A 13,978-nucleotide genomic window follows, 5' to 3' on the forward strand; every position below is an offset into this window, starting at 1 on the left:
CAAACACAAGGCCCGTGGGCCGAATCCGGCCCGCCAGACCTGGTCATGTGGCCCGCGTAGCCGTCAGCCTTCACCTTTTATTATCACTACTACAAGCGCTCGCCAAGAGGAGGGAGGAGGCAGGAGGCAGGCCGGGAGGATAGCCGCTGGCAGTGTGAGTCATACGTCACGCGCCTGCGCCGCCCACTTTATGAATGAAGCAGGCGGTGTGGGCGCATGACGCATGACTCACGCTGCCAGCGCCTGTCCTCCCGGCCTGCCTCCTCCTCTCGGCGAGCGCTTGTAGTTGTAAGTACCGGTAATACACAGCGCTCCTTATGCGATTATATACATACTGTAACCATTAACTATTAGAGATACGATTATACAGTGAGCGGGGCCCGTGTAGTAGAATAGTCACTGCACGAGCCCCGCTGTCATTATAAAAGCAGAGGCCGGCCCCTAGCCCGTGTATTGAGGGTCATTCACTACTACAGGGACACTTATGGAGGGGATCTGTGGATGACACATAGCATAAGATGCTATATATGTGTCATCCACAGATCCCCCCCATAACTGTCATACACAGATCCCCCATAAGAGCCACCCACAGATCCCCCATAAGTGTCACCCACAGATCCCCCATAATTGTCACCCACAGATCCCCCATAAGTGTCACCCACAGATCCCCCATAAGTGTCACTCACAGACCACAATTAGTTCAAAACCCACCAAAAGCATACCTTTTGTTTCAAAATATTTTTTTTCTTATTTTCCTCCTCAAAAACCTAGGTGCGTCTTATGGGCCGGTGCGTCTTATACGGCGATAAATACGGTAACCCTTACAGTTCTGGAATGTGTTGGATAACACTGACAGCATTATGTCAGTGTTATCCAACACATTCCAGAACTCTAAGGGTTACATAGCATCATAAATCTGTATAATGCTATGTGACCCCAGTCAGCGCTTGCAGGTCAAGCTTTCAGAGCTAGTTATTACTTACATTATTACAAAAAACAGTAATAATTGAATGCAGTGACAATAATTTATGATAATAAAGAGTGGACACACAGTCCTACAGATACAACTGGCCCTTTGAGGGTGACCAAACTGCTGATGCGGCCCCCGATGAATTTGAGTTTGACACCCCTGGTGTAGATAGAGAGGGGCATATAGGAAGAGACAGTGAGAATTTAGTGGGGGCACGGGTTAGTGAGGAAAGTAGGGAGAAGACTCGGCAGAACTATACACCAATGAGAAATAGAACTGCTGGTAACAAGAACCTGCTATATACAAACATCAACCAAGGTAACACAAAAATCCCAGATATTCACTTTACAGGTAATAGTAATTTAAAATGTATTTTCAGAAGTCTAGCTAGAAAAATGGGGGAGCTGGAGGCTATGGTACTAGAAGAACACATATATGTAGTTGGTGTGGCTGAGACATGGTTGGACTCTTCACATGACTGGGGGCGTTAAATATTGAGGGTTTTACACTATTTAGGGAAGACAGGGTCAATAGAAAAAGTGGTGGTGTGTGCCTGTATGTGAGGAGTGATCTGAAGACAAGTATGAAACAGGCAATTGTGGTTGAGGATGGTGAGGTTGTGGAAACCTTATGGGTGGAAGTTCAAAGGGATGTAAACACTGAAAAAATAAGGCCCTTTCACACGAGCGAGAATTCCACGCGGGTGCAATGTGTGATGCGAATGCATTGCGCCCGCACTGAATCCCGACCCATTTATTTCAATGGGGCTGTGTACATGAGGGTTGTTTTTCATGCATCAATTGTGCGTTATGTTCTATATTCGGCGATTTTTACGCAACGCTGGCCCCATAGAAGTGAATGGGGCTGCGTGAAAGTTGCATTGCATCCGGATGCCATGCATTGCGTTGCGTTTTTAACGCAAGTAACTTAGCAACACAGAATGGATTTTAGACAGGAAGTTGAGTTGCTCAGCGTCTGGCTCCAGGCAGGAGTTTGCTGCAGTTTTCCAGCCCTTGAGGAGCATTTTTCAGCCATGCCGAAGACACCACGGGCTATGGATGTTGAGAGTCTCATTGTCCTCATGCAGGAGAGGCCATGCATTTGGGATACGCGGAGTGGGGACTACCAGGACCTCTATGAAAAACGATGCGGCCTGGGTGAAGATAACCCAGGAGCTATTTGCCACTATCTGGGAGTAAACCAAAGGGCAAAGTCACCAAAATTTGGGTAAGTAGCCAATGTATATACATGTGTAATCCTTGCTCTCCTCCCTAGTATAGCACATGTGATAGTTTATCCTCCATAGCATAGCATATGTGAAACATTATCTTCCATAGCATAGCACATGTGATAAGTTATCCTCCATAGCATAGCACATGTGTTAAGTTATCCTCCATAGCATAGCACATGTGGTACGTTATAATCTGTTGGATTGTATATTCAGGTTAATTTTCCTTTTTTTCCATTTATTACATGTTGATGAGGTAGGGGCTAGTTCCGCAAAGAGATGCACCACCAGGGGTGGAGTGGTTCCGGGCTGCCAAAGAAAAGGCCATATATGTATCGGGAACAACTTATGTTCCTCTGTGAGGTCATGGAGCTGCGTCCGTAAGATAATTCTACACAATGACCATTATACACGTTTATCCATACACACTGTATGTAGACTATTTAGGTAATGTTATAGTTTAAAAATAGGGTTGAGCGAACCCGAACTGTAAAGTTTGGGTTCTTACCGAACTTTAGGATTTTCGGACCCCAGACCCGAACCCAAACTTTTCAGTAAAAGTTCGGGTTCGGGGTTCGGCGAGTTAATGGCGCTTTTTGAAAGGCTGCAGAGCAGCCAATCAACAAGCGTTTAACTCGTGTGCCATTAGAAGCCATCACAGCCATGCCTACTAATGGCATGGTTGTGATTGGCCAGTGCAGCATGTGACCCAGGCTCTATATAAGCTGGAGTCACGTAGCGCTGCATGTCACTCTGCTGTTACTAGTGTAGGGATAGGATGCTGCTGCTGTGAGGGAGAGAATAGGAAATAATCTTTTATCAGAAGTGCTTGTTAACTAAGCGATCTACATAGATATTGTTTTTCCTTCTTTGCCATGAAAATTAACTTAATCCCAAAATAACCTTTCCACTGCATTTCATTGCTGTCATAAAAGGACCTGCTGAGATCATTTCAGTAATCGTCTTGTTAACTCAGGTGAGAATGTTGACGAGCACAAGGCTGGAAATCATTATGTCAGGCTGATTGGGTTAAAATGGCAGACTTGACCTGTTAAAAGGAGGGTGATGCTTGAAATCATTGTTCTTCCATTGTTAACCATGGTGACCTGCAAAGAAACGCGTGCAGCCATCATTGCGTTGCATAAAAATGGCTTCACAGGCAAGGATATTGTGGCTACCAACAGCAACTTCTTCCAACAATCCAACAACAGTTTGGTGAAGAACAATGCATTTTCCAGCAGGATGGAGCACCGTGCCATTTGACATTTTGGGTCCATGGCCTGAAACTCCCCAGATCTTAATCACATTGAGAACTTGTGGTCAATCCTCAAGAGGCGGGTGGACAAACAAAAACCCACTAATTCTGACAAACTCCAAGAAGTGATTATGAAAGAATGGGTTGCTATCAGTCAGGAATTGTCCCAGAAGTTGATTGACAGCATGCCCAGTCGAATTGCAGAGGTCCTAAAAAAAGAAGGGCCAACACTGCAAATACTGACTCTTTGCATAAATGTCATGTAATTGTCGATAAAAGCCTTTGAAACGTATGAAGTGCGTGTAATTATATTTCACTACATCACAGAAACAACTGAAACAAAGATCTAAAAGCAGTTTAGCAGCAAACTTTGTGAAAACTAATATTTGTGTCATTCTCAAAACTTTTGGCCACGACTGTATATGTGTGTATTCCATAGGCCATTAAGCCCTTCTCTTACAATAGCTTTTTCAGATAGCATTACCTGTAATGTAAATTCTTCACTATGGAGAAGTATTAAAATTCTGCAGTAACTTTTGAATAAGCTACTTATGTATGTTCCATGTATTTTTTTCTCAATTTGACCATGGTGTTTATATTTTGCATTGCAAATACAATATCCCACATGTAGTATTTCCAATAGTTTTCAATATTTTGTATAAATGTATGTAAAGGTATGGAACTTTCCATTCCATTCCTCCCCTCTTGGTAGTAGTGGACTACTCCTACTTCCTGCCAGGAGGGAGAGCTCTAGATGTTCTACAGAGAGTGAGTATGGCAAGCCTGGAGTGAAGGAGCACATCCATCTGCTCCAGCTCCAAGAGCCTTTGGGACTAGATATACAACTCGTCTGTTAGGACTACTACTCTAGGGAGACTGCATGGTCCCAGGCCACCAGATGATCTACGAGCTATAGCATACCAAGTAAGAAAAGTGATCAGGATTACATCTATACAGACTATACTGCAGGTGAGGGGATAACAAGTTAAGACACCTATCACCACAGTGCAGGACAGGCACACTCAAAAGCTTTCATTTCATGGGTGGACACTTATAGCTACAAGAACCAGCTTATTGCTGTTGGCTAAGGGGAATCAGTAGAGAGAGAAGGACTTCTCTAGAGTGCTATTGTCCGCCATCTTGCCTGCCACCATACATCATCATCTGGGGATAGAGACATTGCACTTTGTACAGATGACAGCTGGATGTACTGTAACTCATCCTTTGCACTTAATAAAGAAAAACTTTTGTTACTCTTCTAAGTCTGCCTGATCCTTTAACATCACCTTTTCACAGCACCGAACCCCAGGGAGTGATGGTCTAAGGGAGTACACCGTGACACCTCATCTCATCAGGGCCATTATCACTCACATCCTCTGCACTGGCTCCTCAAGGGCTCGCTGCTCAAAGGGTAAAATCCAAGGCTGATCTGAAGCAAAATGCTGTAACAAATAGGCCTTTTTCTCTCCAGAAATGTATTTTCTGAAATAGACATTTTGGCAGCAGAGAGGCTAGGTACACCCCTGATCGGGGCAGAAGCAAATGGAACGCTTTCACCCTCAGAATCCTGATGTTTTGTATCTTTACATTTGTACCAGTTTTCATCCTGCAATGTAAAGGGGCAATAAAAAGACAAGATTATATTATCATTCTCCTTCATCATCTTAAGGTCTTTTTACTAGGGACGACAGGGCAGCAGTTTTTCGGGAAATAGGCGTTCCTTCCTAACAAGCTGCTGTTCGCTGTTGGAGGAGACCTCTGCAGCTATCGCCTCCATCGTATGGGGAGGACTCGGAGCGATCGCTAATGCCATCGCTTGTCCCCATACTGACTCGTTCTTTGCCGGCAGCAGATCATGTTTACACATCGGCTGTACATTTACACAGTTCTTATGAACGCTCGTTAGCGATTATCTTTAGAATTCTTGGTTTGTGTAAAGGGCCCTTTAGCCATGCATGATGTCAAGTCACACCTTACTTCATTACTTCATCAATTATTATACATTTTCTTCTAAAATTATGTATAGATTTAATAAAGAGAAGCGCTCTATAGATGTTAATATTTATTAATTCATGAAAGGTCTTACAATCATGTAAATAAAGACTTCAGATGAAGTCACTTTCTGTAGAAAGGAGCAGAAGATGATGATCCGCTCTTCAGGTGAAGGAGCTGCTTTTTATATCAGCAGCTTCCTTCTGTCATGTCCAGTAGGTGAAGGAAATGCTTTCCATCTCAGCAGTTTCCTTCTGTCACGTCCGGTAGATGAAGGGTCTGCTTTCTATCTTTGCAGGTTCCTTCTGTCTCTGCCACCACATTGTAGATGGTTACATAGCAAGTATGGTTGAAAGAAGTCCTTCAATTTCAACCTATAATTACTTGCTATGATGATCCAGAGGAAGGCGAAAAACCCCAGAGGACTATTAGTTTTCCTCATATAAGGGGAAAAAATTCCTTCCTGACCCCAAATATGGCGATCGGAATAAAACCCTGGATTGTTGGTGCTCCAATCTACGTGGATGTTCAGTGGTGGACACTCGGTAGGTTTGTCAAATCCGGTAAATAGGAAAGTCCAGTGAATAAGTTGTATAATCCGGTGTTTCCTGTAAGAAGACAGATATACATGTCTAGATCAGTATCTCATGGGAGAAACACATTCCACATCATGTAATCTTTACAGGGACAATCAGCTCTTCATATATGTCCTAAAACTGGGGGCTCTTCATGTATCACCAATACTTGTTACTCAAGGATAGTCGTAGTCTCTTGGTTGCATAAAATAAGCTATTTGTTTCCATTGTTTTCAACCCTCCCTCTGCCTCCTTTTCTTTCTATCCCATGTTTTTTTTATTTTTTATCCCATAATTTATCCGCATTAACCACTTATTGGGATAGAACTATACAACAACTAGGATCACACAATTCACAGTCATACATTAAAGATGCAAATGCAACTCTAGAGCAAGCATCATACCACTTATGAATACATAGTCACCCCTCCGCACAATCACCACCACACACAATTATAAAACAATATGCAATCACTTTATAAGATTAAAAAACAAACAAAAAAACCCTCTTTAATGTCTTTGTATGGAGACTTCAGCTGGGTGACCATTGTCACCTTGTAGTTCTAGCCTTACTGTTCTTTTATCTAATGCTGGGTTCACATCACGTTTTTCCTTATGTTTAGCCTATCTAAAAAACGTATACGTCAGACTGAAGCCATACAGTGGCATACGTTCACCATAGAGTTCCATTGTAAAAAAAAAAGTATACATTTTTTACAGGACTGTGCAGAATACAAGAACGTGGTGTGCTGATTTTTTGCTTCCTTTTTTCATTAACGCAAACGGAGGCATAAAACGTGATGTGAATCTACCCTGATAGTTATAAAGGCTCCAAGATGATTCTCCTAGAAGATTTAGATCATTTCCCATAATAGTTGCATAGTTTAGAGGGCACAATACACACCAATGATCACACTTTGTATGTCAGGGGGTATACTTACAATGTCCAGTAGAATGGTGGGTGGGTTATGGGGACAGTGTAATGTTGATCAGTCATGGAGGTAAGCTGGAGGTCACAGTCCAGGCTGGAGACTTTGTCATAAGCATAATGCCCTAACAACAAAGAAATAAATCATGAGCAAAGTTGTTCTTATTGTCCTATGACCATCTATATGACCAATGCATTGATTGTCTTCTAAGTTGGCATGAAAACTTGTGGGAAATGGCTTATCTTCATTCTCTACTCACCTGCCATGGTAGCATCTATCTGTGGTGTTCGATATTGGCTCATTCATGGTACGGGAGCTGCTTCATGGTGACAGGTAGGTTGCGGAAAGTAACAGGAATTCATAGATAGAGAATACGGATGGATTTCTGGTTTAACTTAGTCAACCACCAGCTTTATTCACAGACCAGTTACTTTGATTTCTTTCTAAATGGACTCATAGCTAATACTTTGTCCATCCAAGTTTGGGTCTGCATGATGACAGGATGGTATTGTCTTGACCACTCTGGACACACAAAGCTGAATTGGTTGAAGATCTTCTGGTGTTTAGATCTTATTATGTTTGGCATTTCAGCATATTCCAGACTTTGGTTAATATTTAGGTCAATAGGAGCTGCCATCATGGTCGCTGGTGGTGCCATTCTCCTGGCTTCCATATCTTCCCATTTGATGTCTGCAAAAAATGCATGTTTTTTTATGTCTCCATTTACTCCTAGCCGCTGTAACGGATTTTTACATAGCAGCCCTTGTAAGATGTTGACTGCTTCAGGAGTCAGAGACACTTGGTCGACTGGAGGATGGTAGAGGACAGAGTGCTCAATTTCCATTTTATTTCTTCCAGGAAAAGGAGCCCTTCTTGTGTACAGTTTGTATAGAATCACGCCAATTGCAAAATAGTCTACCCCTCTTCCATGTGAGTGGCCTCTCACCAGTTCTGGTGCTGCGTATCCACGTGTACCTATGCTGTTCTTTGAGGGACCCTGATGCACACCCATTGCTGCCATGCCAAAGTCTGTTATTTTGACATGGCCGTCTACAGTCAGAAGGATGTTAGGTAGCTTTAGGTCCCGATGTAGAATGTCTTTCTTGTGCAGGAACTCTGTGCCACAGACCACTTCTGCCAAGATGAATCGTATTGTGGCAGTATCAAGAGTAAAGATGTTTTTCATGAAAACAAACAGGTCTCCTCTGGTGGCCAATTCCATGACATAATAGACAAAGTTTAGGGTGTGAAAAGCAGCCAGGCCGTGAATCAGGTATGGACTTTCATGGGATAGTTGTAAGACATGGCGCTCTATCAAACTGTATCCAAATTCTGTGAAATCCCGTTTATTTGAAACTTTGATGGCAATGCATTCTTGGCGGATGATATCTCTTGCCAAGTAGACTTGACCAAAGCTTCCTGCTCCCAGTTTCTGATGGAAAGTAAAGGACTCTAATGAAAGGGGTACTGTGGCAGATGGTTCCTTGCCAGACTGGTCAGGTTCCTCTGAGCAGATGCCACTTTTGGTGGTTTTCACATTAGGGCTACTGCTGCTCTGAGAGGTTTTGGTTGATCTGCTGCACTCCTCTGGTGTTTCCAGTTCTAGAGAGCTATCATTAGTGGTTGAGTCTTTCTCCGATCCACCATCTTTTCTCTTTTCACTGACCGTCATGCTTTTATTTTCCCCCTTTTCTTCATCCTTTTTCTTTCCTTTACATGTTACTTTGGCTGTTTGTAGGGAACAGAGAAAACCTGCATTATATACATATATACATATTTCTAGCAAACAACTATTACAGGTTTCATTTCTATCCCACAGCAAAACACATTCATAGGCCGTCACAACATGGAACATAAATCCCACATTATATTCACAAAGTGTAAAACTCTAAGCCCTAAATAAAAACATTAATGCCTTTTTGATTTATTATGCCCTCAACAGGCCTATTTGTCTTTGGTTACAGACTAAGGGTCCATTCACATGTCCGTATTAATGGTGCGGACCCATTCATTTTCAATGCTGTCCGCATCCGCATTTCCGGATCCGCAATTGCGTTCACGAAAAAAAATAGAACATGTCCTATTCTTGTCCGCTATTGCGGACAAGAAAAGGCATTTTCTATTATAGTGCCAGCGATTTGCGGTCCGCAAATTGCGGAACGCACATTGCCGGTGTCCATGTTTTGCGGAATCCGCATTTTCCTACACCACCGATTTTGTGTTAAAAAGTTGCAAAACCCGGTTGTGTGAATTTTTGCATGCCATTGCGAATAGATTTCATTGTAACTCCCATTTTAATGCCATCCTCAACAATTTTGAAAAGGGGATATGGTGTGGAGGGAGTCGCTGACCCCGACATAATCATCATTTACGCTACAAATTTGTATAAATGATGACTCAAATGTACAGCAGCTATGAGGTGAAGCAGATTTCAGTCCAGTGCACGAACGGCTGGAGGAGGCATTTCATTTTTTACTATGCTGGCACCTCATGATAAATTAAATGCCTCCTCTGGAATAGCAGGCCCTATGAGGACCAGTGTAGCACATGCTGTTCTTGATATATCAGTGCCTATGTTTGTATTCAAACAGTGGTTGCAGTTTATATTGGTGCACCATGAAGATCTCCAAGATATGTTGTGAGCTGCTTGGAACATATGGGGAAAGTAAAGCACAAACATTGTGTGAATGCCCCCTAACATATCATAACCTGTACAGCTTCTGAGCCATTTCCATGAACATTCCTATAATTATTTCCTACCTCTGATTTCGCTGGGGCCTGGGATTTCACAAGGACTTCTCGGTTCTTTGATGGGGCTTGTCCTCCTCCTTTTTAACCCAGCAATTCTCGCCAGTGATTTCTGTAGGCGACTTAGTAGCCAAATCTTATGGCTTTTCTTGGGTCGCTTTGCATTCTCCAGTCCCTCTTCTCCATCTTCCTTGTTATTTCCATCCTTTTTCTGCAGTTCTTCTCTATCCTGTCCACCATAGTACTGGATGTAGAGCTCTTCCATGTTGTGGATCAGGTCACGAATCTGATGGTATTCTGCTAGCATTTCAGCTTCATACTGTTGTTCTTTATCCTGTCCACCATAGTACTGGATGTAGAACTCTTCCATGTTGTGGATCAGGTCATGAATCTGATGGTATTCTGCTAGCATTTCCTGTTCCACAAAATTGTCTGTCACCAGTTCTGTCTCCTTGTCATCAGCCATGATGTTTTGATTTACCTCCATTTTTTCCTTCTCCTTAGGTGATAAATTGACTGTGAAGAAGAAATATATATATATACGACAAGAAGTCACATCAGGAAATCGGAAAGTACTTTTATAAAAATAAAAAAACGGATTTGGGTCAAAAACATAGAACAGGAGGAAAACTTCCCATTACACCTGATCTCTGAGTAGGCTTCACTACTGGTTTTGGATCACAATAACTAATGGGAATAACTGACCAAATAACCAAAGTGTGAATTCAGCCTAAGGAATGACTGGACAGACGCTTTGAGAACTTGACAGATGAAGGTCTAACCCGAGAACTGAAATGGGTTTCACCCTGAGGACTACACCTGCTCACATGTTTTTATAGGTCATGGGTTGTTCTAATGATGGTTTGACTTTAAAGAGGACCTTTCTCCACCTCCAACGTGTCTGTTTTACTAAATAAATGCATTTCCCATGAAAACTCTGGAGTTTCTGTTCTCATGACTTTATGTTTTGTAATTCATATTATTCCTATTAAAAGTTTATGGATATATTGGCAACTGGGTGTTACCAGGGGGCGTGTGCCTGCACCATCTGATGTGTCCAAACAACTCTTTGACAAGGGGAATGGTAACACCTAGATGACAATTTATCAATTCAATTCTATTAGGAATAATAGAGGAACAACACAACATACAGTTGAGCTGATGTTTTAGAAGTGATATCTACAAAAAGCTGACATGTAAACAGTGACGACAGGTCCTTTCTAAGGGAAAATGTCCTGTAACCATGTTCTGGGCAGTGGTCTCCTTTCCTACAAGGCCTATGAAGGCTGAGGTGGAGGCCGAGCATCAGAAGATACGAGGATATTCCCAAACTCTCCACCTAGATAAGAGGCAGGGTTATATATTTCTGGTCTGTTGTGTAATCTGCCCCTACCCTAAATCTACCCACATTACTATAAAACCATGTACTTACAATACTGGGTATACTGGTTGGATACTATGTACCATATTTACTATGACATGTTACCGCTGCTCTTTAGAAACTGGAGTAAATGAAGTGAAGTTGCCCGTAGCAACCAATCAGATGGCTTTAAAGAGATGAGAGCTGGAATCTGATTGGTTGCTATCGGCAGCTCCTCCACTTTCCTTTCCACCAGTTTTAATAATTCCTCTCATTATCTCTATGACTTGGTCCCTATGGGATGCTTTTGTCAGTAACATAGGGTACTATGACAAGAAGTTACATGATGTCCTCCTACCTGTGCTGTCCACCATATTGATGTGGCTGGGTCCTGGGAGTTCTTCTGAACTTCTCTTTTCTTGGATGGAAGTTCTCCTCCTCTTACGCCCAGCAATCCTTGCCCAGGTTTTCTGCAGGCCCGCTAAGAACCGGTTCTTTTTTGGTTTCTCAGCTTTGCCTGGCTTCTCCTGGACATCATCACCACCATTCTTCTCTCTCTCCTCCTTCTTCTTCCTTTCATCTAAATGTTTTCTCTTCTTTTTTGCCTTCATTTTTTGGCAAAGGCAAAAGTATCGAAGATAAAATCCGCAGGGGATGGCGCTCACATGTGTCACCGCTGGATGCAGCAAGTGAATGCAAAGATTCTTACCTGTCTAGCTGCCTAGGTAGCCACTGTTATGTCATCAGCCATTGTGATGTCATCGACCATATTAGGGGCTTCTTTTGAACACGTCATCAGCCATTGTGATGTCATCGACCATATAAAATGCTTCTTCTAAACACATTTACCAAGCTGCTGTAAAGTAGAACTGGCTTAGTTGCCCATAGTAACCAATCAAAGTCTACCTTTCATTTTCCAAAGGGGCAGTCAAAAAGGAAAGGTGTAATCTGATTGGCTGCTATGTGCAACTAAGCCAGTTCTACTTTACACCAATGTGATAAATGACCCTAATGATTTCTCAATATAGTTATACTAAACAACTGTCATGAATACATTGATACATCTCCATTATACTGTTATAAAATTGCTGATTCCCTTAAAACATTACATGATAATATTGGCTGCCTTCAGTCACCACTAGAGGGCGCTCCACATGAATGTATACACTTTCTAATTTATATGATACAGTTTATTACAGTGTGATGATAGTACAGTAGTAATCACTGATGATACCTGGTTGTACAATACACTATGCTCATCTTTCAATTATTACTGTACCTAATGTCTCTGTAACGAGGAGTTGGAGACGCTCTCTCTCTCTGCAGCGCCACCGGCATCCTGCTTGTGAGGAGGAACGAGGACGCGGCTGGCGTCCTCGTCTCCATGGTGACAAGGGGGACGGGGAGGACCCGGGCGCGCGCGCTTCCTCAGTGTGGCCGGCGTCCTCCATCTCCTAGACTACAAGCAGGTGGGGAACTGTGTGTCAGTGATAGTGAGTTGGTGCTTAGGTGTACAGAGATGCATGACGTGGGTCATGTGACGCTGGTCATGTCACGTGACCCATCAAGAGAACCTATTTAAACAGGTAACCTGCTGGCCACAGGTTGCCTGTAATTGGTCTTATTACCTCACTAGCGTATCCTGCATGTGGGACTTTAGTTTGTTTGACCTCGGTTTGTATTTGACTTCGACCTTGTGTTACCCCTTGTACTGATGCGTTATCTCGGCTCCTGACTTCGGCTTGTTTTGACTTCGAATTTGTATTACCCCTTTGTGCCTGTGTTATCTCCTGACTCTTGATCTCAGCTCCTTTGATACTATTGCTATATCGGTGCTGTTCTGGGAAGCTCTCTCTTCCGTGTTGTCTGTCGTTGTGTATAGTTTCCTCCCTGTGTTGTGTCCCCCCTTTCTTAGGCCCCTGCACATACGTAAGCTAGGGACTGCCGCCCAGTTGTGCCCTGTTGGTTAGGACGGACTACGCAAGTAGGTAGGGATAGAGGTGTGGGCGGAGTTAGGGCCGCACTTATACCTACCTGTTTGTGACAGTGTCGCTCTACCTGTGCTTGCTGTACTAAGTGGGGTTGTGAATAAGTGGAGTTTAAAATACCTGAGTGCAAGACAAGGAGCAAGAAACTAAGGTTTGCTAGATTTTCCTTGTGTGTTGTTGCCTTGATTCTAGCTAGTCCTCCAACTACAGCAGGCAGGGTCTAATGTTAACTCATACTTACTTCCCATTTAAACATGTGCTCCGTGAACAATGCTACTAAGTGTGTGTCCTATGCAATGTATAAAGAGCCATTCGAGGGTAAATACATTTGCACTAGGTGCAATCATGTTGCATATTTGGAAGCCCAGATCTAAATAAGCAGCTTGAAATGTTTAGGGGCCTTGCAAAACTGGAGAGATGCTTAGACCTCACTGTGCAGGCACTGACTGGGGTCAGTGAAATGGAGGTGAGAGAAGGAGGACAAGATCAGGACTATCAGGTCAGCAGTTGGGTTAATGTAGGAAGAAGGGGTAGAGGGAAAAGTGCCAGGGAGGCAAGTCCTGAAAGCCCAGGGCCAGCAACACTGCAGCAGGGTGTTTCTCCTAGCAACCAGGAGGATGCCCCCTGCAGGAAGGATGGGAAAAGGAGTGTAGCAAAGGTTAGACAGATGCTGTTGGTAGGGGACTCAATTATTAGGAGGACAGACAGTGTCATCTGTCACCGAGATCGTGAATGCCAAACAGTGTGTTGTCTTCCGGGTGCTCGGGTTCGGCATATTGCTGATTGGATTGACAGATTGCTGGGTGGGGCTGGGGAAGACCCGGCGGTCATGGTACACATTGGCACCAATGACAAAGTCAGGGGGAGATGGAAGGTCCTTAAAAATTATTTTAGGGAACTAGGAGAGAAGCTCAAGTCCAGGACCTCCATGGT

The sequence above is a fragment of the Bufo gargarizans genome, chromosome 2, assembly GCF_014858855.1.
Source record: "Bufo gargarizans isolate SCDJY-AF-19 chromosome 2, ASM1485885v1, whole genome shotgun sequence".
In the NCBI taxonomy this organism is placed as follows: Eukaryota; Metazoa; Chordata; class Amphibia; order Anura; family Bufonidae; genus Bufo; species Bufo gargarizans.